The 27760-nt window shown below is 43.0% G+C and overlaps 1 long non-coding RNA gene across 2 annotated transcripts; it reads left to right on the top strand.

Moving 5' to 3' along the window:
- Positions 1 to 118: 118 nt before the first annotated feature.
- Positions 119 to 26001, top strand: LOC146372269 (uncharacterized). Of its 2 annotated transcripts, XR_014802696.1 has the most exons (5): positions 119 to 367; positions 9643 to 9753; positions 10285 to 11700; positions 12056 to 12219; positions 23856 to 26001. It is a non-coding gene; the product is annotated as an uncharacterized LOC146372269 (long non-coding RNA). The 2 variants fall into 2 exon arrangements; XR_014802697.1 differs by lacking the exon at positions 9643 to 9753.
- Positions 26002 to 27760: the final 1759 nt, after the last annotated feature.

Raw genomic sequence — 27760 nt, 5'->3', positions numbered from 1 at the left:
GTGTCACCAGGATTATCCCTCCATGGTGGGTCCGCTTTACGTTTCCAGGATTGTGGAGCGCTACGTTATCAGCTAATCCTAGCTAGCTTGTTTATCATCAGATAATATGAATGCAGATACCTATCAGTCAAAGAGGCCATGCCCCTAATAATGCAAACATAGTTGATTGACTTGTTTCTTGAAATCCATCCCAGGTGCAACATGTTTCCAGCATGAGCTCAACGTAAAGTGAGGCTGAAGCATGCAGTGACTGAGTGAGAGCGCGTAACTGAAACTAGACACGAACCTGCAGAGAGTCCCAGCAGGCTGCATTAACAGGAAAGCACAGATCTGATTTAATGTCAGCAGCAGGAGCGGGAATAATTGAGTAAGTTGGTATTTTTCACGATAAAGAGTAAGAAATAACAAATATTTCATTTTGTAATTTGAGATTCTGAGTGGACTGAGGGACGAGTGCTCTTTATCGTATTTCGGGCTCCACGTTGCTATCTTGCTGGGATCAGGCTCTGCTGGTGTGACGTGATGGATCGGGCTTCTGTGGTTGTTTTTCATAGAAATGAAGTGAAACTAATGTTTTTTAGTGGAAGAAAGGAAATCAATCTAAAGCAGTGTGTGGAAACCTGAGCTGTCTGATGTAATCAAGCAGATAGTGCTGAGCGTGTGCCGCAGTGCTGCACCGCATCACTGTAATCGCATCAGCGTCCATTTTCTGACACGCTCCAACACAGGCTGAGGGATTTCCATTTCCATAAATCAGCCTTCGCGCCTCATCTGAAGCACCGCCTTCTCCTCTTTAATGTTCACTCCGGAGAATCTCAGGGTGGAATCTCAGGGTGATGTAAACCATCAATGACTCAGTTTGAGCAAAAGAGCACCGAATGTCAGACAAACACCTGTCTGTGTGACAGAGCTTTTAAGAGCGTAGCATTTAAAAATAACAGTGTGATGAAGTGAGACCAAAAACGTAAAAGGGAAATAAAAGCCTAAAACGGTCTGGAGGTTTTCAGCATGGCAGCTAATGTTAGATCTGTTATGTTCCCTCATTCCTGTTATGGATCTCCTCCAGCGTGTCGAAGCAGCGATCCATGTCACTGATCCAAAGATTGACTTTCAGAAAATAAATCAAATCCTGTTTTTAATGAGCTCTGAACAAGCTGGCAGTTCACAGAGGGGCGTACAAGCCTGCAAATATCTAGAAAAACACCAGCTCTCTCCTCAACTCCATGTGCTTCAGCCCTAACCCTGCAGAGTTAAACTAGTCACTGAGTTAGTGTTAGTGTTAGGGTTAAACTCGGTGAACCAGAAGCTGATGAAGTCTGAGGTGGGTGTGATCTCAGGGTGGGAGGTAGCACTCTGATTGTGTTTCTGGATGTGGTGTGAAACCCCCGTTAGCGCTCTGCTGACTCTGCAGCAGGTTTTGCTTTCATGTGGTTGAACTGTTGAGTCTTCATATGATGACACCCACAGCTTCTGTCCTGCGTTCAGACTTCAGCTCGTAAAGACTCTTTCCTGGTTATGAACAAACTTGTGGTGTTCTGGTCTAACACCAGCTCCACCTGCCCCACCTCTGAAGCTGCTGAATTACTGATGATGATGATGATCATTTATTTAATTATTTATTTTTAGTATTTTATTTTTGCTTTTACAACTGAACACAACATGCTTATACAGATTCAACTGTAAACAATTACTACAGTTAGCATATGTGGACTTGTAAGCATGAAGACAAAAAAAAATGAATAAATGGAAAGTAAAATAACTGAGGAAGTAAAAATTTTTTTGAAAAAAATAAAAAATAACAATAATGAATAAATAAATAATTAAATAAATAAAATGGGAAGGTGCACACGGAGGGGGAGGTATAAGATTAAGAATGATTAATTTCTAGGAATTTTAGAAATGGCTGCCAAATCATGCAAAAACGTGCCATTTTTCCTTTCCTGTCAAATCTTATCTGTTCCACCCTGGCAACAGACACCATCTCATTAAGCCACCTCTTAAAACACAGGGCCGAAGGGGACCGCCACTGCAAAAGAATGCATTTCTTTGCAGCAGGCATACCCATTGTGATTATCTGTTTTTGTGAACAGGAGAAGGATTCAATTGAGGCAGAAGATCCAAGTATAGCCAGTGTACCATCAAGTGGTACTTTTTTCCTAAATTGGTTTGAAAACCATGTAAAAATCCGGTATCAAAAAGCATTCAAGACTGGGCAGTGTCAAAATAGATGTGCAAGGAAACCTTCATCAGCGTTACATCTATCACATAGGGGGGATACAGAGTTATAAATCCGGTTAAGTTTGAGTTTAGAAAAATGTGAATGACTTTAAACTGGATTAGTTTGTATCTGGCATTTATTGAGCCTTTCTGAATGCTGGACAAGCAGTTTAACCATTGGTCCTCAGACAGAGGGACACCAAGGTCTTCAGCTCATGTATTCATGATTCAATGAGAATCTGCTGGAATTGTAAAGCACTTAACAAACTGGGATATCAGATGTTTAGAGTTTGCTTTCAGAATTGTTTCAAGGTAAGTATGATTTAGTGGTTTCAGTGGAAAGTCTGCAAAGTTTCGTTGAACAAAATTCCTTATTTGAAGATAGCGGAAAAATTGTGATTGAGGTAACTGAAATTTTTGTTGGAGTTGAAAGAAAGAAGCAAATTTGTCATCTATATATAAGTCCTCAATATGTTTCAACCCCTTTTCCCCCCACTCTAAAAACACCCTGTCCATTTTTCCTGGTTTAAACAAATGGTTGTGTTATTGGCATTCTTACTGAGAGGTCAGGTAATTTAAGAGATTTCCTGATTTGACTTAATATCTTCAGAGAGTGTTTAACAACAAAATTACAACTGATCCATTTATTAGAGGAACTGGTGTTAGAAAACAATAAAGCCGATAATGAGGTTTCAAATGCTATTGCTACTCTACCTGAAGCCAGAGCGGGAGATTATCATAACGGTGGTCGATAGGCGGACCCCACTGCCAGTGTAATAGAGCTCTTGAGTTTGCAGCCCAGTAATAGTGTCTAGGTTCTCCTCTAAGTTTTAGCCGTGACTTTGGTCCTGAAAGCAGCAGTTGCTCAGCAGACCAAAGCGAACGAATGGGGACATGGGGCTTCAACAAATCAGACAAATAAACAGGTGCCAGACCGTTTAGAGATTTAAAAAACAATAAAAGAACTTTAAAATGGATCCTAAATTCAATTGGAAGCCAATGTAGAGAGGCCAAAACCGGACTGATGTGGTCGAATTTCCTTCTGTCAGTTAAAAATCGTGCCGCGGCATTTTGTACTAGTTGCAAGCGTGACAAAGTGCCCTGCCCAACTCCTATTAAAAGAGAATTGCAATAATCCAAACGTGAAGTAATAAAGATGTTAATAACACTTTCCAAGTCACGCTTGGAAAGAAAGGGCTTAACCTTCGATAAACGTCTGAGGTGATAGAATGCTGATTTCACCACCCCGTTTACGTGACCATCAAAGTTAAGTGCAGAATCAATTTTTACTCTGAGATTTGTGATCGAACTCTTTAAATGGGAAGTCAAAGCGGCAAGATCAGCATCTGGAGCCTCAGAAAAACCATTTGGGCCAAATAAGATCGCTTCCGTCTTACGATAATTAAAATTTAAAAAGTTTTTTGCCATCCATGCTTTAACATCACTAAGGCAGTCAAGCAGAGATCGACTTGGGAGCCTATCAGAATGACTAAAAGGTAAATAAAGCTGGCAGTCATCTGTATATACAGGGAGTGCAGAATTATTAGGCAAGTTGTATTTTTGAGCAATAATTTTATTATTGAACAACAACCATGTTCTCAATGAACCCAAAAAACTCATTAATAGCAAAGCTGAATGTTTTTGGAAGTAGTTTTTAGTTTGTTTTTAGTTTTAGCTATTTTAGGGGGATATCTGTGTGTGCAGGTGACTATTACTGTGCAGAATTATTAGGCAACTTAACAAAAAACAAATATATACCCATTTCAATTATTTATTTTTACCAGTGAAACCAATATAACATCTCTACATTCACAAATATACATTTCTGACATTCAAAAACAAAACAAAAACAAATCAGCGACCAATATAGCCACCTTTCTTTGCAAGGACACTCAAAAGCCTGCCATCCATGGATTCTGTCAGTGTTTTGATCTGTTCACCATCAACATTGCGTGCAGCAGCAACCACAGCCCCCCAGACACTGTTCAGAGAGGTGTACTGTTTTCTCTCCTTGTAAATCTCACATTTGATGATGGACCACAGGTTCTCAATGGGGTTCAGATCAGGTGAACAAGGAGGCCATGTCATTAGTTTTTCTTCTTTTATACCCTTTCTTGCCAGCCACGCTGTGGAGTACTTGGACGCGTGTGATGGAGCATTGTCCTGCATGAAAATCATGTTTTTCTTGAAGGATGCAGACTTCTTCCTGTACCACTGTTTGAAGAAGGTGTCTTCCAGAAACTGGCAGTAGGACTGGGAGTTGAGCTTGACTCCATCCTCAACCCGAAAAGGCCCCACAAGCTCATCTTTGATGATACCAGCCCAAACCAGTACTCCACCTCCACCTTGCTGGCGTCTGAGTCGGACTGGAGCTCTCTGCCCTTTACCAATCCAGCCACTGGCCCATCCATCTGGCCCATCAAGACTCACTCTCATTTCATCAGTCCATAAAACCTTAGAAAAACCAGTCTTGAGATATTTCTTGGCCCAGTCTTGACGTTTCAGCTTGTGTGTCTTGTTCAGTGGTGGTCGTCTTTCAGCCTTTCTTACCTTGGCCATGTCTCTGAGTATTGCACACCTTGTGCTTTTGGGCACTCCAGTGATGTTGCAGCTCTGAAATATGGCCAAACTGGTGGCAAGTGGCATCTTGGCAGCTGCACGCTTGACTTTTCTCAGTTCATGGGCAGTTATTTTGCGCCTTGGTTTTTCCACACGCTTCTTGCGACCCTGTTGACTAATTTGAATGAAACGCTTGATTGTTCGATGATCACGCTTCAGAAGCTTTGCAATTTTGAGACTGCTGCATCCCTCTGCAAGATATCTCACTATTTTTGACTTTTCTGAGCCTGTCAAGTCCTTCTTTTGACCCATTTTGCCAAAGGAAAGGAAGTTGCCTAATAATTATGCACACCTGATATAGGGTGTTGATGTCATTAGACCACACCCCTTCTCATTACAGAGATGCACATCACCTAATATGCTTAATTGGTAGTAGGCTTTCGAGCCTATACAGCTTGGAGTAAGACAACATGCATGAAGAGGATGATGTGGACAAAATACTCATTTGCCTAATAATTCTGCACTCCCTGTAGATGGAATGAAACTTTATGTTTTTGGAATATCGCACCAAGAGGCAAAACGTACAGTGAAAGCAATAATGGCCCAAGAATAGATCCCTGTGGCACACCCCAAAGCAGAGGAGTCATGTCCAACAAGACCAGCACTGCATATTTACCACGATCTGTCGTTATCAGAATGTCATTCAGAACTTTTATGAGGGCTGTCTCCGTACTGTGAAATGGCTTAAAGCCGGACTGAAAGATTTCCGACAATTGAGAGTCATTCAAATAGTCCATCAACTGAGTATAAACAATCCTTTCCAGAATCTTACTAAGAAAGGCAAGTTTAGAGATGGGTCTAAAATTTGACATGACTGAACTGTCTAAGCCTGGTTTCTGACTCCATCATTACATCGGGGATGATCCACATCTGCACGGCACGGCTTAAGTGTTGTTTTGTCACAGCTGCAGCGGCAGTCGTGTGGGGTTGAAGGGATAAGGACCCAATCGCAGGCACTGACGATGCAATGAGTGAGCTTAATTTACATGAGGTGATAATACAGACAGAGCAGAGATGGGACAGATAGAAACTAAGAACAAACCTAAACTGGGACAATCTAACCACCAAATCTGAAACCATAACTCAAAGGAAAACATAAAGGGTGGAACACAGGATGACACGTGGAGGTAACACAGATGCACCAGTAACAAGCAGTAAAAAACACAGGGCTTACATACACACAGGAGCAATCAGGGAATGGGAGACAGGAGGGAAACACAGCTGGGAGAAATCAGAGCTGTCGAGACAAGGGGAAGCAAAACCAGGCACACTACACACAGGACAGGGACTATCAAAGTAAAACAGGAAATACAACAGGTATGCACAGACACAAGCTTAACACAAGACATAAGACATGGCAACAGCGTGGGGACACAGAGATGTGGGACCAGGGCAGGCACCTAGACACCAAACAAAAGGAGCTCAAAATACAAAACAGAAACCAAACCTAATAACAAGGAAATCCTAACAAGAATTAACCTGAAACATAAGATAATAATCAAAACCAAAACCATTGAGTCCACTGGCTCAAGACCATGACAGTTTTTAACATTGGAAGATAAAAAGTGAACACTGACAATAGAGAGCTGCTCTGTCAGCACGGAGCAGCTGAGCTGAACAGCTCCAGGTGTCATGAGTGAGAAAGATGAGAAGATGAAAAAGAAAAACGAAAAGAGACAAAAACATGAGAAAAGAACAAAACAAGGCCATAAAACCCCAAAACTCTGGTTAATGATAATAATAATGGATTGCATTTATATAGCGCTTTTTTCTAAACCCTCAAAGCGCTTTACAATTCCACTATTCATTCACACACTGGTGGAGGCAAGCTACAGTTGTAGCCACAGCTGCCCTGGGGCAGACTGACAGAAGCGAGGCTGCCATATCGCGCCATCCGCCCCTCTAGCCATCACCAGTAGGCGGTAGGTGAAGTGTCTTGCCCAAGGACACAACGACTGTCCGAGTCGGGGCTCAAACCGGCAACCTTCCGGTTACAAGATGAACTGCCAACTCTTTGAGCCACGATCGCCCACGATCTCTGCTTCCTCATGATCCTCTGTCCTATTTCTACTCTGATTCAATCCTGTGTCACGAAAACATTTTAGTGTTAATTTTTGAACATTTTAATCAGAGAAACAAAGAAAACGTGAGTCTGCTTAAAGTTTTAAAAAGAGGCAGATGGTTGTGACGTGGTGGCGTTTGCGTCATGGCCCATGGCCCTCATGTCGAGACGATGTCTCGCATACGGATTAAAACTTAAGGACTTTTCTAGAGTCAGGCTTTTATCCAGTCATACTCAGAATAATCAGCAGCTCGAGAAGTTAAAAGAGGAAAATGAAAGTGAATCTGTGCTGTGAGCAGCTTCCTCCTACAGCTCTGTGAGGACCTTCAGGAAGAGTTCTCGGGGTTCTTCTTTGGATGTTTCTGCCTTTTGTTCTCTGTCAGGATGATCTCACACTGCTTCAGTCATGCTGAAGTCCAGCTCTGATAGAGTTCCCCTGTGTGTTTCTATCCAGGTTTTAATGCACAGCAGTGTGTTTGGATCATTGTCGAGCTGAAAATGAAAGCAGATAATAAGATGTTTCCAGATGTTCCTATATGGTGGTCTCTGTAATTCATCAGTTCATCAAAGATCTCCAACACCACTGACTGACCTGCAGCTGAAACTATGACAGAGCCTCCACCCTGTTTCACAGACGGCTGCAGACTGTCAGTGTTGGACCTCCTCCTGACATCCTCTTACTGACCATTAAGTGGATCCATCTCTCCATCAGACCTGTTCCTCTGGTCTTCAGACCTCAGCTTTTCCTCTTGTTTCCCTTCATTATGAACGTCTTCCTGTTAGCTGTCCTTCAGACATGTCTGTGAGGCTTCAGAGAACAGCAGATGATTAGCTGAAGATACAGATTGTCTCTCAGCTCCTGTGTTGGGTCTTTCAGATGCTGCTCATCTGCTATAGAGTTTGTAGGCCTTAGACAGGAGCTCAGAAAGGCCAGCAGGTCATAGTTTGATGGATTTGAAGGTTTGATGAGAGTTTATTTGAGGGAGTTTATTTATTTATCTAAATGAGTTTCATCTTCAGACCTGTGATGCAGCTGTGAGTTACTGATCTTGCTGCAATTATTTGCAGGCTTGTCTTTCTGTTTATTGAGGATCTGTCTGCTCTCGGCAGATTCCTTTTTTTGTGAAAACAAAGACCAATCAGAGTTCAGGGCTGAGTGAGCAGCAGAACAGTGGATCCTCGTTTTCCTGCAGTTACATAAGGAAGATAAGCGAGGCCGCCCGGCGTGCCTCACACCTCACACAGTAAACAGATTAATTACAGTTAATTGTGCTGATGAAGAGCGGCCGGATGCTGATTGGCCTGTCGCTTTGATGCATTGCCTCCTCAGAGGAGTCGCAGAGAAAACCTGCATCATTAAACACGGACGTGACGATCTACCCATCCTCCGAGTGCTGCCACGGCTTCATGGCCACATTTTTCTCTCTGGTGTCCTTCTCATATTTTCACCTAAACATCTCCATCCAAACATCAGGAACAAAGAGAAAGCTGCTGTTTGGTGCAGAGACAGGTGAGATGTTTGAGGCTGACAGGAACAAGTCTGAAAACACACACTTTTTTCAAATCTCACAAACGGCTCGATTAGCGGCAGAAAACAGCCGAATGAACATTTTCAGATCATTATTAATGATTAGCCGGGTGATTACTTTTCCTGGGACATCACTCTGGTTTTATGTCTGATCTCAGGCTTGTTTATCTCTGAAAGTAATCTGATTACATTAATGTTTCGAAGCTCTGATGTTTCAGGAGTCTTGTTCAGCTCAGCTCATTTGATAAAATCAAAACTCGTCTGAGCCGAAGAGCCACACAAACATGGAGAGCAGCAGATCGGAGGCTGAGGCTTTTACTTTAAAGGGCCTTCAGTCGCTTACTTGTCTCCATGTGCAGAAACCTCTGTTGGGAATGAAACTGCAGGGCGGTGGATAAATTTACAGCTGGGCGATTGATCAGCTGACGGAAGATCGTTCAGTATCAGAGCAATCATCAGATTCTGGTTCATGTGTGATTGAGCTTCAGTCACTGATTAATGTGTCTAATCTGTTTTTACATTTTTTTTCTTATTATCATTAAAATAAAACTTTCATGACTCTGTTGGTCTGCACATGAATAATTTCACACGCTGACCTGCCGGCCATTCAGAATCCTTTACATGTATGTTCATGTCTCTGCAGCTCAGCAGCATTGACACAGAAAGGTAAACACTCGCTCAGTATTTCAGGTAAAGTCTGAAATACTGAGCAAGTGTTTGCACAGGTGAGCGTCTGAGTGTCGAGGCTCCAGGTGAGCAGGTAACGCTCCGAGGGCGTGCAGTGAGTCAGCGTCTCTCCATCGAAGCGTGACAGACAGCTGACTGACTCACCTGCCTCAGTCCCCACAGATCTGTCTGAGTCATCAGGTTAGGCGTGATGTCACCTGATGAATCACTGAAAATCTCAGGAATCTCAGGAAGTAGATGAGGCAGGACAAGGTGATGTTAGTGCCCCCCCAGAGGCTAACTTAAAACCACCGCATAGACAGGTAATATCACAACACAGACACACACACACTGATATACACACTCTCAGGAATACACACATCACTTCCTGTCCTTGGTTTGTGAGGTGGAGCTCAGCCTTGTTAGAGTCCAGACTATCTGGTGACCCTCGGGCTTTGACCTCTGACCCAAGCTGCTCTGACTAAAGGTGTCAGTGACCTCTCTGAGTGAGGTCAGAGACTGTAATGAGGCTTCTTATTGGTGGTTACAGACAGCTGAGGACGGTGTGCTCTGACCTCTGGGATTTATGCCACTGACCTGTCAACTCGTTTGTGCAGCAGACGTGCTTGATTTGGTGGTTTGAACCCAGCGTTGGCCACAGGTGAGCAAACCTGGGCGGTGTGGGTGTGTTTTCCTTGGTAGCAGGATTTTTTTTTCTTTTTTAAATCAATGAAAAGGTTTATTGTTCCATAAACACTAAACTAGTGTTGGCACACAGTCACAGAAGGTCAAAGGTCAGGACCTCACTTCATAGCAAATCTCTGGATCTTTTAGCTGCTCTGAAGTCCAAACGTTGGATTATTAATCACAGATAAACCTGATCAACAACCTGCTGATAACACTTGTTTGAAACATGGAGCTGACCTGAGCTGACGTATGCCTCATTTATTGATCGCTGAGGCTTTGGCGGGTGAGCGAGCCTGAGCTGGATTTCAGCCAATCGAACGCAACAAAATGTGATGTCACCAGGATGCCAGTTCCTCCTGTTCTTCTTCAGTGACATCACTGACGGTGTGACATCTCTCAGAGTTTCTGTTTTCAGGTGTTACAGGTGTTTCCAGTGCGGGACTGACTCCAGTCTGTGTGTGTGTGTGTGTGTGTGTGTGTGTGTGTATTGATGGTCTGCTTCCAGAGGGCACCCCTGGGCAGCAGCTGGAAAGGTCGTCCTGTCAGCGAGCTGCAGGTTGGTGTGATGGAAGAACTGATCAGCTGATTGTGCCTCACACCAGCCAGGAGCGCTGTCACCTCTGCCCATATGGAAAAGAAATAGAAAAAACTTATAAAAGACTTGCATCAGATTTGGCTTGCTTCATATAGTGAATCATATAAGGCTTATATGATTTACTTATTAAAGTGGACACTTTCTCATTACTTTCATATATTGTTTTAGGAAGTATACAAAACATACAAGTTTCATTTATATAATTTTTCAAGGGATCTTATATCTGTTTTCACTCTTGTATGCTTTTCATACAAGTTTCACACAAGACAGATACAAACTTTATAAGATTTATATATATGTTTTCCACATGTGTGACTACGCCAGCTGGAGGAGTTCAGGCCACAAACACCAGCATCATAGCATCTGCACTCAGTTGTATTCATGTTTATGTTCCTGCACCTGGTTTCATTATGAACATCACCACTGACAGCAGACAGGTGGGATGGCCTTTGCATGCTTGGATCCAGGATCAGCTGATCACAGGTGAGCAGGTGCAGGTGTGTGAGCTCCTCTGAAGGTGAAGGGGGCTCATATGATAGTTGGGGTTTTCTCTATATGTATTATTGTAGAGTCTAACTTACAATATAAAGCGCCTTGAGGCAACTGTTGTTGTGATTTGGCGCTGTATAAATAAAATTGAATTGAATTGAATAGATCACACCTTGAGCAGTTCAGAGTGAATGAGATTTCTAAAACCTGCTGCTCCTGTCTGATTTCCTGTCCTCCTCCTCGGCTGTTCAGCACCAAATGACTACCATACAAACAAATACAGAGCTTCAGCTTAGTGGACAAACACCTCTGTGACACTTAAACGTAGGGGGATCATCAGGGTTTCTCCACCTCCATCTGTCTAAACTCTTTATGTGGTGTTAGTCACTCTTTGTCTCCTGATGTCCAATTTTACCACAACCAGTGAGTCCGGGCACAAAGCCAGGGGACAGAAGGCCAGGATTTGGGTCCCTTGGATGAGAACGTGTGAAGGAAACATGAGGATATTTGGAGGACTTCAGGTTACTGAGCTGTTCCTGCAGCACTGACAGAACACAGAGCCAAGAGACATTTCCTCTCATTGCGTTTTGCTGAACGCCTCTGAAAGCACCGTTTCCATCATCCTGTGACACTCACCATCAGCAGCAGCACTTCAAACACCCAGCAGCCCTGGGCTCCCTGCTCCTCCATCTATTTTTAATTAGACAGGAGCGACACCCCTGCTGGGGCACCGGAGTTCACCGAAGTTCACCGGCAGGTCGCCGTTTGATGGTTTCAACTTCCTGAGTCGACTGTCAGGGAGACAACATGGCGGGAAATCAGTGCAGTTACAGGGAGGTACGAAGGACAAAACATGACATAAAAATAATTAATACAACGATATAAAAATTAATCAATAAAATATGAAAATCCAAAACAGAAATAATTAAAAAAAAAATCTTTTGCACTGTGCTACCAATGAAAGCTAAATTCATCATAATACTTACCTATAATCACCAAAATCATATTTTTGAACAAATTATTGAACTAAAAATACACAAAATTAATACAAAAATAAAATTATATTAAATTAATAATAAAATACAAATAAAATAATTAGAATTATTTTAATAAAATAAAAATGAGGCTCAGCTGTGTTTAATGAGTGCCTGGGGGCGGGGCCATGAATAATGTATGTTTTGTTCTGTTTCAGAGCAGCGCTGTCATGTGACGGATGTTGGAAATTAAAGTGCTCGCGGCGGGATCCATGAACCTGTACTTTGGATACTTCAGGACATATCCAGACCCCTCCAGGCTGTCCTGCAGATTTCACACTTAAGTAACATGCAGGGTGTTGTTCACCTGTGGAGGTGAAAGGTAAGACAGCAGCCTCAGGTGAGTCCACTCTGGAGCAGGTGTTTTCTAGGACGATCTGTGAATGATCCACGGTTGTGACAGTTCTTGGACGGTTACTAATCTTCTACAATCAGGTATTCACTGTCAGTTAAAACATAAATGCTCAGTGGACCAATAGTTCTCAGTGTGGAGCTCAGACGGGGGGTGGAGGAGATTGTGCTGGAGCTGATTCACATCAGTGGATGGAGCTACTGGTCGTCACATCCTGTTTGTGTTGTGATGTGTGTACTCAGTGGAAAATTTTGTCTCTGTGTTTGGAGACGAGGCGTTGGTCTGCTGCTGAATGTGTCCTGAGAGCTCGGCTCTACAACAACCGCTCAGTTTACTGCTCCTGCTCATTATTTCCATAAAACCACGTCCTGTGTTTGTTTTAAGATTAAGCACAGAGAAAGCTCTGAAACACCTTCTATCACTGTGTTGTGGTCAAAGCTGTGAGAGCTTCCATGAATAAACCTGTGACAGCAGGACGCCCCCATGAGAGCATTTCTGCTTTCATTTCTTCTTCCAAAGACAAAAACAAAGAAAACACGTACACAACGTGAACAGCTAGAATCTTCGATCTCCCCGACGTATCAATCTGAAATCTACATCTTCTGGAAGAAAAGTGAAGGTAGACGTCGCTCCATCATTATGAACTCATTCCTCATCACATTAATCTTGGTAAAAGGAGAGGACAGTTGATTAATAGAGCATCCTTCATGCACATAATAAAGTGAGATGAATCACCTCCATAACACACCCTGCTCCCTGAAAACTAGAGACTATAATGCTGAAATACAGTTTCCCCATAAAATTATGGAGAAATAAAGCGGTACATAAATGTACTTACAGTATGACTTAAGAATTTGTAGGTAAACATAACTACACTGTAGTTTCTAATAAATTACTTATTATCAGGCTGTATAATAAAGTGTTACTGGCTCCATTAAAAAGAAGGTGATGTGTTCAAAGACACAAAAGGAAGTTGGAGAAAGCCCCTCCATGTCTTGGTGTGTGTGGCTCACTTAGCACACCTGAAGCTCCTGTTGTTGCTGAGAACCACACGAAAAACCAGCTGATATCTGACATGAACACATTCACTTCATCACAAAAACACAGCTCCTGATTCAGGAGACGTAGGCGCCGTGCCGGCGTTAGTGTGTCACAGACAGTTTGAGATTTTCTGAGCCGAGCGCAGTAGCTGAATCCTCCCGGTCTGCATGCAAATGAGGAGCATCCCAAATTACCTCATGCATGAAGAGACACAATCAATAATTATCAGCACGGCGACGCCTGCTCTGCATGCTGATGGAAACCTCAGCAGAGCTGCGGCTTCACATTTTCCTGCTGATGTCATGACCGACACATGTATCAGCCTCACACCTGACTTCAGCTTCAGGGCCAAAGATTGGCTTATGTTACAGGAAAAGAAAGTAAGAAAAATGTAATGTCACAGAATCTCCAAAAGTTGATTCTGTTCATCTGGACCTAGCGTGGGAGAAACGTTTCGTCACGCATCGTCACTGGAAGAAGTCACTTGGATGAGTGACGAAACGTTTCTCCCACTGAAAATGCTACGTCCAGATGTACAGAATCAACTTTTGGAGATTTACTTACCTGGATGATTGAGCATGCATCAAAATGTCACAGAACATTATTTCATTTTTTCCCACTGTCATAATTTCTGCAGCCACCAGAGGAAGCTGTAATTTAACTACACCAAGTGCTGCTGGAAGGCCGGACAGCAGCTGTGATCTGTGGTGACAGTAGGTGGAGCCTGCAGAGGCGGAGGTATGCCCTGGAGAGAAGTGGAATTAAAATTCAACAGAAGCAAAACAGAATACATGAGTATGAAGGAAAGCCATCCACAGAGAGGTGAAGAAGACACACAGGGTGGAGTGGGTGGAGGCAAGTGTGACAGACGGAGAGCAACAGTGAAAAGGAAAGTTCAAAGATGGAGGTGAGCCTTGCTGTGATGGAGATGGTAGAGCTGGAGATGTTCGAGGCTTAGGTGGTCTGAGCATGTGCAGAGGAGGGAGGGTGGAGGATGAATATGGAGCCGCGGGCAGGAGAAGAGGAAGAGCTCAGAGGAGGTTCATGGATGAAGGAGGACACACAGAGGGCTGAAGTGACACAGGAGGATGCTGGGATGGAGGCAGATGTTTGGCTTTGGCAAATGTAAAACATCCGTCTCCCCTCGGCTTGCTTGGCTCCACCAATCACCAATCATCAAGATTCAGAGCAGGCGAGGACGCATGGGTCCACCTGTCTGACTTTTCTTCTTCTGTGCCACTCTGCACAGTGAACAGGGAACTTTTAGAGTCACTGGGAAAATATACCTGCATTAATGAGTGTCAGTGAGCAGACTTCTTCTCTTAAATAATAATAATAATAATAACTTTATTTACAAAGCGCTTTTAGACAAAGTGCTGTACAGCTATTTGAAAATAAAGAGATAAATAAATAAAAGTGATACATAGCAATACAAGTTAAAAACACAATAACAAGTTAAAAAAATATTAAAAGTTAAAAATGATAAAAATTTTAAAAACTAAATGGCGTAGAATTAAAACATGTAGATGGGGTGAACAAGTGGGTCTTCAACTTAGCTTTAAAGACCTCCACAGAGCATGCCTGCCTAATATCTTGAGGGAGGTTGTTCCACAAAAATGCGGCACGAAAAGAAAAAGCACGTTCCCCAGTAGTTTTTTTTCCGGCTCTAGGAACTTTTAAAAGGCCAGAATCCTGTGATCGGAGAGCATGGGATGGAACATATGAGTGCAAAAGATCACAGAAGTATGAATGTGCCAAACCATTTAAAACCTTGCAGGTGAGCAGCAGGACCTTAAAATCTGCTCGAACCTGACAAGGTAGCCAATGATGGGATTTCAATACAGGGGTAATGTGCTCAAGTTTTCCAGTTTTAGTTAAAATGCGAGCAGCTGCATTTTGCACTATCTGTAAACCTCTAAAACTTTGCTTTGGTAGCCCAGAAAGGAGAGCGTTACATTAATCGATACGTGAAGACACAAATGCGTGGAGAAGAACCTCTGCAGTGTTGCATGATAAAACTTGTCTGATTTTGGCAATGTTCCTTAAATGATAAAAGGGGGTCTTTGTTGTCTCTTTTACATGAGACTTGAAAGAGGGCACCATGTCGAACCACATACCCAGGTTTTTAACCTTGTCCCTGCAATTTATGACATAGTCATCAATTTTCAAGATGAAATTTTGGGACAAGTATTGAAATTTTTGTGGTCCAGTAACCATTAACTCTGTCTTATCAGTATTAAGAAGCAGGAAATTATCCGGTAACCAGCCCCTAATTGCAGATAGACACGATTCTAATTTAGACACTTCAGCACAATTTCCAATGGTTAAAGGAACATGCTGCAGGTCGTCGGCGTAACAGTGAAAAGTTACATTAAAAGAACGTAAACGAACACCAAGAGACAAACTTCACTGGTGATGAAGGCTGGCTCCACCCACAAAACAGCACTTTTCGCTCCACCAGTTTCAGACCTCAAGGTGGTGTCTCAGTCAGGAGCATGTTGACCTCACTGTGTGAATTCATCATTCAGGACCATCAGGGCCGTCAGTGTGAAGTTCTGTGAGGTTTAGCGGCGAATGCCCAGCAGAAAGGACCTGAATTCCAGCGCAATGTTTTTTTGGCCACACCCACTCTGTCTGTACCCTCCTGATCTCCTCCCTGTGACTTTGTTCACTAGCTGACAGTGGTCTGACAGACATTTGCACTTTCCTGCACACACAGACACATCTGTGTCTGAATCTTGTCTATATCTTTGGGCTTTAACATTTCTGTGATACTGATGTTACATCAAGTCAAGTGACTTTCATTGTCATTTCAACCATGTACAGTGGTACAGTACAGAGTGAAATGAAACAGTGTTTCTCTGAGACCCTGGAGCTACATATGACATATAACAGACAACACAGGACTACGTAGAGTGCAATGTGCAAAGAAATTGCAAAAATAAACAAGACGAGACAGTGCAACACTAGACAGAACAGGTCGATACAGACACAAGACAGTGCAGTGGAAGTGTGCAAAATGCTGAGTATTGTGCAAAAGTAACTTGGTGTGTGTGTGTGTGTGTGTGTGTGTGTGTGTGTGTGTGTGTGTGGTGTGTGTGTGGTGTGTGTGTGTGTGTGTGTGTGTGTGTGTGTGTGTGTGTGTGCGTGTGTGTGTGTGTGTGTATGTATGAGTGTGAGATACTGCAGATAAGTGCTTTGTAGTGACGTGTATGAAGGTGTGCGTGTCTGCGTGTCAGTCCAGTGTTCAGGAGTCTGACAGCTTGGGGGAAGAAACTGTTCCGTAGTGTGGTAGTGAAGCCCCGGATGCTCCGGTACCTCTTTCCAGAAGGCAGCAGGGTGAAGAGTGTGTGTGAGGGATGGTGTCCTCCACAATGCTGGCGGCTTTGCGGATCAGCGGGTGCTATAAGTGTCTGTGATGGAGAGAAGAGGGGCTCTACTGATATTCTCAGCTGCTCTCACTATCCGTTGTAGGGTATTGCGATCCAATACGGTGCAGTTACCATACCAGACAGTGATGCAGCTGCTCAGGACACTTGCGATAGTCCCCCTGTAGAAGGTGGTCCTGCAGGCCCAGCGAGAACCCGCCTCCCGTCCTCACACATACAGACTCTGGGTCTGTGCACGCCACCCTGAATGAACCAGCATCGTCTTCACACATTGTTGAAGCCTGCAGACAGTCTGAGCTCAGCTGGAGTTAAATGCACGATGCTGACACATGTCACAGATGGACGATTTCATACATTAAACTTTTTAAAACTTTGCGAAATATTATCGCTGAACATAAACTGTGACATCGTCCTGACCCTGGTCAAACAGCTGTGCTCTTCTCATCTTCTGTGAGTCATTAAAGCTCAAAGGCACAATTAAAATTTAGGTTCAGGTGTTACACGTCTGTGATCTCATTGGTTACCTCCTCAGTCATCTAATTCATGACTTGATTATCAATCTTTAATTACTGTTTCAGACAGCGCATCATTTTAGGTTTGACTCATTTTGGGAACAGTTCAGTCACTAAAACTTTTCAAACAGCTCAACGTTCACGGCCTGCTGAGAGTGTTTTGATTGGAGCCCAGCTCACCCCTCCCTGCTCGATCCACACAGCGACCGTTAGTCAACACGCTTTTATTCTGAAATCCTGCAGACAGGCAAACTAAGCTGCCATCAGTGTTTCGTCCTCCGTCGCTCATGACTCCCTAACCCCCTCCTTACACCACTCCCTTCATTGCCCTTTGACCCCCACTCCACTGTGACCCACACAGTGAAAACAAACAGAAACATGAGCAGAGCGCTTCTCTGAGGCTGCAGAAAGTTGTGGTTGTGTGTGCTGGTTCCTGCTTGAGCACGAAGCATTAAAATCCTCTCAGAGTCGTGGTCATTTAAGACATTTGAGGTTGAATTTGGTTGTTGAGCCTGAATATGGTGTGAGTTTGAATGTTCTGGAAACTCTTCAGGTAAAAGTGATGCTGTGGCTGTGATCGAACGTTTAAAAAAGTACTCTGGCATTCAATTCAGTATATTTATGCAGCTCTAAATCACAACAGCAGTTGCCACAAGGCACTTTATATTTTAAGAGAAACACCCAATGATAAGCTTGAGTGAAGCAATAATAATAAATTGATTATTGATCCTTAATTATTGTTTCAGCTAAAGTATTTTTTAGGTTCTGCCCCAGTTGTCTGTAGTTATGCTTTAAGAAGTCAACTTATTTTAATGGCTGTCTGCATTCATCATTATCATGTGAGAAAGAAGCGCGCAGCTCCTGTTTCCTCGTCTTCAACAGCACTTGGTACCTGTGACCAGCAGACGGCGGTGAGAATGGACCTGAATGCTAATGTTAGCCACTCATTGTGGCTCAGTGAGATTAGCTGCTCCTTTACAAACAGGAGAAACCTGCACAACCAGAGACAACTGCAGGTCAGACGGCGTTCTGAGAAACAGTCCAGTGATGAGCTTCAAGGTCAAATCTGCTGACGTGCAACCATTTGAATTCCCTGTGATCATCAAACAGCACTTCACTGCTTGTCCCAGGTTTTCACTAAAGCCAACTCTGCAGACAAAAATGTGAATCAAAGCAAAACTGAGACTCGGGTCTCAGGGGAATGGCGACAGAGTCAAAGAGAGCAGAGGTGTCCATGGCGCTACTGAACCTCCGTGTACACGTGAACCATCCAACTATAACTACAACTGTCAGTGTCTCTGTGTGTGTGTGTGTGTGTGTGTGTGTGTGTGTGTGTGTGTGTGTGTGTGTTTTTCCTGGGAATTTGCTCCTCCTTCTCTCTCTCCTCCTCTGAGCCGGGAGAGCAGACAGAGCAGCCTAGCGTGGCGGGAAAATGAAGTCTGTCGCAGCGTCGAGGTGGGGTGAGTGTGTGTGTCTGTGGGCTGAGTGTGTGTTCTCCATAAAGATTAGCTGTAATGAAACAGAGGGAGGAGATTCTGGCTGCTGATTGGCTGGCTCCTTGGTGGCATCTGTGGGTTTCTCACCGTTTACCTTCTGCCTCTGAGATCTAAATGTTCGGGCGCTCTCTGTTTCACTGAGCACTGCCAGTTGATAGAAAACAGCTGACCTCTAAGGATGCTTCACGTCTCTGATATGATTCAGACTACACTGTGAGGACACATGTTACTGTTAGTTATTAATATAGACGATTACCTGGACTGGGTCAAAAACATCGCTACCCTCTGCAGGAGGGGTCAGAGTCTCTGAGGTCTGTTAACATCTGCCAGACAATGCTCAGGATTTTCTATGAGTCTGTTGTGGCCAGTGCCATCCTCTATGCTGTTGCATGCTGGGGCAGCAGGTTGAGGGTCACAGATGCCAACAGACTAAATAAACTGATTACAAGGACAGTAATGTTGTGGGGATCGAGATGGACTCCCTTAGGATTGCGTCTGAGAGGTGGCTGTTGTCCAAGATAAGGGCAATGCTGGACGATACCTCCCACCCACTCCATAAATGCTTATTTGAGGTCCTGGTTCTTGGCAGCTGGAAGCACTTAGGGTTAGGTTCTCTTTTGACCTCTGATCTCAACAAGGTATTTTCTCCCAGAGAACTGCTGGATAATTTCCCCATTTTCAGACCTTCTTTCCAAACTTGTACAGCATGAGTCATTGGCCCCATTCATATCAGCACTGTTTCTATCTAACATCCACACATTCATGCTCTGATGGATGCATTGCAAAGCAGCGTGGAGTAGTGTCGTGCCCAAGGATTTTTGGCATGCAGACAGAGCAGCCAAGAATTGAACCGCCCACCTTGCGATTAGTAGATGACCCGCCCTCCCTCACCCTCAATCCCAGCAGATCAGTGTTTTCTGAAACACACACACCGACAGCCGTGGCAGATTCAAACTCACCTAAATCACCTTTCTTCATGAATGTTTGGACTTCAGCAACTTGTTTTCATCATGTCTGTATGCCTAAATGAGCTGCTGATGTGATTGGCTGATTACATATTTAACGAGCTGCTGAACAATTGTACCTAATAAAGTGTCTTGCTGAAGGAGCAGCAGCAGGCAATGACTGGGCTGTTTGAGCTGCTGTTGATGTGCTGCTCAGTGCAGTCGCAGATGTTCTCTGACAGAAACACGTTCATGAACCAAAGTCTGCAATAAACCAGCCGAGACCAAACATTCAGGTTTGTAATATTAGCAATGAAGGCTACACATCTGTTGTTCTTCTGCATGTTTCTGTGAGGAGGGACGAGCCAGAGCCAAGATCAGTGATGACTGTAGTAATAATTAGGTTGAACACTGCAGGAGCCACAAAGCCACCATTACTACCAAGTATGTGAGGAGCAGGATTTTTAACGTGGATTTAACAGGAAGCCAGTGAAGAGAAGCAAATATAGTTCTCTGTCTGTTCTGTCTAGTCCCTGTCAGCACTGTGCTGCATAATAATAATAATAATAATAATAATAATAATAATAATAATAATGTGTGTTAAGGGTAAATCTAAAATGACTGCAGCAATGATGTGAATACTGTTGGTGGTAAAAGCAGAGAAAATAAGAGGAGCGCCAACGGAGATCAAACATAAATATCACATAACATCCAGCATCAGTCCAACAGTTGCTGAAGGGTCTCTGAGTTCAGCTGCAGAAGAGGAGGGCGGGTCTCCGGACTCCTGGGCTTACTAGACGGGCGGTAATCTGTTTCCTCCTGCAGGAACATCTCATTATGAGCCAAAGGCAGTGTTGGGACTAATGCGTTATTAAGTAACGCGTTACAGTAACTACGTTATTATTGTGGTAACGAGCACGGTAACTAGTAATTATGCCAAAACCAGGAACGCGTTACTCGTTACTGGGATTTAAATAGGCTCGTTATTCGTTACTTCGTGTGGTGGCTATCGCGGAGCTTCCACAGATTAGATAACATTAGCAAGTGGTGGAAGCCAGCAGGTGGATGAGGGAAAAGGGAGGCAAGAGGAGAGACCCGAAGCGGCCGCCGGTCTGAGTATCAGGTGGACTGAACTTCAGGTAAGAAGTTATGACCTGCTGTCTATCTGAGGCTACGTCCACACGTACCCGGGTATTTTTGAAAACGCAGATTTTTCTATGCGTTTGCACCTTTCGTCCACACGTAAACGGCGTTTTTGGTCACTGAAAACGGAGATTTTTAAAAACTCCGCCCAGGGTGGATACTTTTGAAAACTCCGTTTTTGCATTTACGTGTGGACGAGAAAAACGGAGAAAACGCAGCGTCAAAGGTGTGCGCCTTTTTTGACATCACACTGTGCGCCACGTTATTGTTTCAGTGAAATGAATTTCTACAATACTGTTACTGTTAATTGTACTCTCTGCAGTGTTTAAATGCTTACATATACACACACAGTTACTGTCCCTCCACACATACGACTCGGTTCTACTTCTATGCCCCATCCTTGTTTACTATTTCCCACCGAGGCTTCTAGACTTCTGATTGGCCAACATTTCTACACGGTTAGGAATATATCGCCACCTGTTGCTTTGGCATGTTCCTAGCAGCGTTTTCCTTCATTTCTGCGTTTACGTGTGGACTGGATTATTTTTTAAAACGAAAACGGAAAATCTCCGTTTTCAAAAATACCCGTGTACGTGTGGACGTAGCCTGAGTCAGATATAAACCAAGTTTAGGTGTAGTTTACTTTCGTTGTGCTGACTTTTTCGTACCGCGTACTAGTTAGCATGATGGAGTTTCTATACAGCTGGGTGGGTGCTATGTTACTGATGTTGAACTTTATTTTGTTCATATGGTTAATTATTAGAGTTGCCAACCGTCCCGTAAAAAACAGAATCGTCTCGTATTCAGAGAAAATATTACGCGTTTCGTATTGAGGTGAAAAGGAACATTTTGTCCCGGACTTCAGCTACAATGAAAAAGACACAAAGCTGGATTTATTCTGTGTTTACGCTGCACAGCTGCCTCTTCTTCTCTCATTCTCTCCCCCTCCCTCTCCTGTTTCTACTTCAATCACAAAACTGATTAGTGATCAGCTGATCGGCTTTTCTCTCTTGTTTATTTATCGCCCACTTTGCGCCAGAAAGAGGAAACCAGCGGATGTCGCGCTAAACAACAGCAGCATGTTTAAGCTTGATCAGCTGATGTTAGAATTTATTTAATATTACTTTCTAGTATCAGCTGATGTTTGTTGGAGCCAGGGCCGTAAAAGCTGCTGGTCATGATATCGGTTTGGTTATCTGGTGAAACATGAAGATGAAACCAGGAGATGTCCTTACTGAATCATCAGAGCTGAACAGGTGATGGAGAAACAGGTTTACCTTTTAGGTGACATGAATGAGTTGAAGGGAAGTTATCAACTGTTTCTGAGAGACAAATAACACCAGGATCCTTTTCTAAGTAGCTGACAGCTGGTAACTGTGCAGGGGCGGGTCTAGCAAAGTTTTGTCAGGGGCCCAGGTAGGGCATTAACAGGGAGAGGGGGGCACAAGGAAATACTTTTCTTTCTTATTCTCATTTAAAATGTCTAACTTTTAAAAAAATAATTATCTGAGTCTTACAACAAACAATTGATAGATTGATACATATATACCATCAGAACAGTGTACATCACTGTCACAACAGTGTTTGTTTTCATTCAAAGTCTTTATGATTTTTCCTATAATGGTGGGCCGGTCTCTAGTCAAATTCCCCGGGACGATTTTTTTTTGTCCCAGTCCAGCCCTGTATGCAGTTCATCTGCAGTCTGGTGTTACCTACATCTTCCTATTCAGAAGGCAGAATTTCCGAGTTCTGAGTACAATCGAAAGCACCACGACTGCAGTTTTTGTGTTGGATGTAAAAAGCAGGCTAGAATCATGCGGCGGTCAACGACGGTCCAGGCGTGGGATTTCTCTCGTGGAAATGTGCACATTATTTTTTTCCTTTCTATTGGTAGGTGGCACAGTGCACTTGTGGCAATAAGCAAGCTAGAAGACTGGCAAAGTTATGGAAGCAACACATTAACAAGAGAATTCTGAGTAAAACCAAAGTTACTTTCCCTAGTAACTAGTTACTCTGAAAGTAACGAGTAACTTAAAGTAACTGAGTTACTTTTGATAGAAGTAACTAGTAATGTAACTAAGTTACTAATTTAAAGTAACTTACCCAACACTGGCCAAAGGTCAGTGAACGAGTTATCATATGCGCTCTGCATGTGTGATACCCACTAATGTGTGATCACATTTATGTGAATTAATTTAAATAATTTCACTTTCAATGTAAGTGATATTTCCATTTGGGAATTCCCTAAATAACTACAGTAATTGTAACAGGAAACTTGGTAACTACCCTGGGATATTTGTAGCGGACGCTCCATTTTTGTACCAGTAGGTGGCAGTGTGAGACCATGGTTTGGCCTGTTGTTAGCAGCCTGAAGCGCATGCTCCGCGCTGTTTTCTCATAATGGCGGAGTATTCAGGAAACAGCAAGCCACGTCTCCCTGTCTGATCATTTCTTTCCTGTTTACAGGTTCGTATCGTGCCTGAAATAGAATATAATAGCAATCACATCCATTATATAGCATAGATTAATCATTACGGTTGGAAAATGAAAGCGTACAACATTGTGTAATACAGTAAATTAGACTTTTGTAAGTATTTGTTTACGGCTTTAGCAGCATGCTATGGTTAGCATGTTAGTTTGGGTCGCACACCTCCTATGCTCTGTGATGTTAGTGATCGGCTCCACCGTTATTCTGTATTGTTTCAGTATCTTGTTTTCTGCCATAAAGTGTTTCCGTGAATTCAGTGCACATGTCAAGATGGTGCCGATTACACCATTCTTTCAAGCTATTTGAGATTTATAGATTTGTCTTGTTGGAATTCATTTTGAACCAAGTCTTACAAGAAAATTGGTCATGTTTATAACATTGGAATGTGTTAATTCCCTTTAGTCTAGTTGGTAACAGTTGGTAACACATATGGAGAATGTGTGAGCTATGTTAGGAATAAGTAAATACACAGTTGTAATACTGTAAAAGTAATAAAAGGAGTGCATAATTGTGAATTTTAATAAATAATGGTGGAGTATTCAGGAAACGGCAAGCCACGTCTCCCTGTCTGATCATTTCTTTCCTGTTTACAGGACACATATATAGCTGTCTACAGGTGCTGCCACCCGGTACCTGTAACACATGCCGCCATTGATCGTCCTCCTTGCCATGGAGTTGCCAGCTCCCCTCTGAGCAGTTGAACCTGACAAACAGTGAATCAGCAGAACACGGGCCGCCGTCCATCAGAAAACACTCACGAGGAAGAAGTTGATTGAAGCAGATGAGGTTATGATTGGTTCTCTGCTGTCCACAGTCTGAACGCCACCCTGGGGACGCGTTGTTATTCACAGGAAATACAAAGACGTCACAGTACAGACGTTTTTAAACAAGCGCTGACTGCACTGTGACCAGAGGACCCCCCACATCAGAGAAACACAAAGCAATGAAAACCCAGAGACCCCCACCAGCGTGACAAAGGTGGAGCGACTCTAACCACCAGGACCGCGCCTGCTCAGGTTTATCAGCTGGTTCTACTCTGTTGTCCTTTTCTTTTGTTTGACAGATGTCACAGCGGCGCCTCCTCCATGCACTAACACCTGCTCAGGTGGGTCTGGTCACTGAGCATCTCTCCAGGTGTTTTTCAGCCTGCAGAGATTCATGTGCTGAAACATGTGAGCAGAGTGTGGGCAGAAACCCGTCACAGGCTACTCAATGGTGTAACCAATGAAATCCCAGAGCAGTTTTACAGGAAAAGTTTCCACGTTCACCTTTTAACATTTTGTCTTTTAACCTTTTTCTATATCAGTGATTTTCCCATAAACATGACGTAAAATACCAAAGTCACAGATGACCTCAGCCCGGGCTCAGATTTAAAGGAAGAAACAAAGCTGGGAAAACTTTGGACTTCCAAGGTTAAAGTCATACATTAAAAGAATAACTCTGAGTTTATGAGAAACACCTCAGAATAAAAACCTGCTGTAAAAACTGTGTAAGGTTGTTGGTTCGATCCCTGGCTGCTCCGACCTGCGTGCCAAATGACCCGAATATAAATGCGTGAATGATGTACGCTGTATGAAGCACTCTGAGTGCTCAGGTAGAAAAGCACAAACATGAATCTAAGATCTTAAAGACTGATACACATTTTGATATCAGTCAGATGATTAAACATTTTGATTTTAAATAATCGTCAAAAGTCTCATTTTCAACTGTATCACAAAAGGACAGGACAGAAGCATTCATCAAACCTCCAAGCTGATCGCGTGTCTGCAGTACGTACTGAAAACGATAAGATTCACGGCCCAGTAACCACCAGGATCCCACTGATTGAGTTTCCAGAGCTGCTCTCGCAGCACGTGGTTTTAATATGTTCACAACTTTATAAGATTCAAATACTGACAGATAAAGCTACAACTACTGACTGAATGCATGACCTTACTGTCTCTATTAATAAGTTTGATCCAGTAAAAGTAGAAAATAGAGAGTACCAGAGCAAACATTAGACCCTTCCTTTAAGACGATCTCATTTCATGAATTAGATTCTAGATTGGATTTGTGCAGGATTCAGTCCTGCTGGATTTTAATATCTATGTTCAGCTTTATTGAACAGGACAAGTCAATCGGCTGCTCCTTTCCTCTTCAGCGAGCTGTCAGTCCTGAATGAGAGTCGATGGAGTCCCAGCATCCGTCCTCATCACCTCTATATTTATTATCTGTCCAGCTCTGATTTAAATGTGAATCATTTTATGTTTAGTAACAAACAAAACGATTTGTATCAGAGCTGACTGTAAGCAAAGGAATGATGAATCTCAGGACGTATGCAGCGTCTGTAACCTGTGGATCTTCACTGACAGCCACACTTGAGCTGAAGAAGTCCAGCAGTGTGCTCGGATGTAATGGGTCTACTGAGAGACACTGAGACGGTCAGGGCTAGGGTTAGGACACGTCCACCTGTCAGAAAGAGTCTGAGGAAAGAGGCATTCGTTTACGCGAACGGCTTCCTTCAGCTTTGAGTATTTGCTGTATTCAATATGAAAATAAAGTGAAGCTTTTTAAAACCATGTCCAAACCTCCATGGTGTCTCAGCGTGTTTGGCTATGTTTCTCAGGTCCCATAAACATTGTTAGTTGTTTATTATGAAACACTCAGTCAAAATAAACATGTTCCACGAAAATCCTTCTAAAACTAGTGTACCGTATTTTTCATACTATAAGGCACACTGGATTATAAGGCGCACTGTCAATGAACGGGTCTGTTTTCATACATAAGGTGCACTGGATTATAAGGTGCATTATGCGTTGTTCTCCTAACTAAAGTTTCATCCGTTTACAGCATCCTGCCATGCGACTGAAATTGTCCTTAATCATTGGGAGCCCTCACATTAACTTTTTTTGAGTGGAAAAAAGTTAGCGTTCATCCTCCAGCTTCACTGTTTTTATGTTATGCTAACATAGCTGTGTTGCTAGCGATCACTTAGCACATCATTATATACCAGCTAGCTCAACTTCAGTAACCCTACAAAAGTCACTGCTGTTTAGTTTTCTGTCTTCCTTTATGTTGGAAGTGATAGCAGAGCTGTATGTTTTAATTTTTTCAGAAATCTCTCAGTCAGAACATGCTATATCATGTTTAGGTGGAAACTGGTGAGCTAACTTCCTGCTAACTTCTAACTCCATTAAATTTAATAAATTCTATTTTCATGGATGACAGGATGTTGAACTTCATGTTACACCTGGTAAAGCAGCAACACTGATCATTTTATTAAAGATGAAAGAATTTAGACAGTTTTTAACTCTCTGTGATGCCGCAGTGTTCTTTTGACTTTGGGACCTGAAGTTGACGGAATTTTGGACCCAGAGACCGCAGAGTGTGTGAGGCTCCTAACTACAGTAGCCGTAATACTCTGACAATCCATCACGGGTTGCGGCTTCGTAGCTCACCGAGGTCGTACTAAAACATTTTATGACAGATTTTTGAGCGCTGTCCAACACATATTCAATTCAATTCAATTCAATTTTATTTATATAGCGCCAAATCATAACAAAAGTCGCCTCAAGGCGCTTTATATTGTACAGTAGATACAGAGAAAAACCCAACAATCATATGACCCCCTATGAGCAAGCACTTTGGCGACAGTGGGAAGGAAAAACTCCCTTTTAAAAGGAAGAAACCTCCGGCAGAACCAGGCTCAGGGAGGGGCGGCCATCTGCTGCGACCGGTTGGGGTGAGAGAAGGAAAACAGGATAAAGACATGCTGTGGAAGACAGACAGAGATTAATAACAGATATGATTCAGTGCAGAGAGGCCTATTAACACATAGTGAGTGAGAAAGGTGACTGGAAAGGGAAAACTCAATGCATCATGAGAGTCCTCGGCAGCCTAGGTGTATTGCACCATAACTAAGGGAGGATTCAGGGTCACCTGATCCAGCCCTAACTATATGCTTTAGCAAAAAGGAAAGTTTTAAGCCTAATCTTGAAAGTAGAGATAGTGTCTGTCTCCCGAATCCAAACTGGAAGCTGGTTCCACAGAAGAGGGGCCTGAAAACTGAAGGCTCTCCCTCCCATTCTACTTTTAAATACTCTGGGAACAACAAGTAGGCCTGCAGTGTGAGAACAAAGTGCTCTAATAGGGTGATATGGTACTACAAGGTCATTAAGATAAGATGGGGCCTGATTATTTAAGACCTTGTATGTGAGGAGCAGGATTTTGAATTCAATTCTGGATTTAACAGGAAGCCAATGAAGGGAAGCCAAAACAGGAGAAATATGCTCTCTCTTTCTAGTCCCTGTCAGTACTCTTGCTGCAGCATTTTGGATTAACTGAAGGCTTTTTAGCGAGTTTTTTGGACATCCTGATAATAACAAAATTGCAGTAGTCCAGCCTGGAAGTAATAAATGCATGAACTCGTTTTTCAGCGTCACTCTGAGACAGGATATTTCTAACTTTAGAGATGTTGCGCAAATGGAAGAAAGCAGTCTTACATATTTGTTTAATATGT

The sequence above is a fragment of the Perissodus microlepis genome, chromosome 15 (genome assembly GCF_051167445.1).
Source record: "Perissodus microlepis isolate ML-2025 ecotype Zambia chromosome 15, ASM5116744v1, whole genome shotgun sequence".
NCBI lineage: Eukaryota > Metazoa > Chordata > Actinopteri > Cichliformes > Cichlidae > Perissodus > Perissodus microlepis.
The sequence above is the reverse complement of the archived record's forward strand: the minus strand, read 5'-3'. Positions and strand labels throughout refer to the sequence as shown.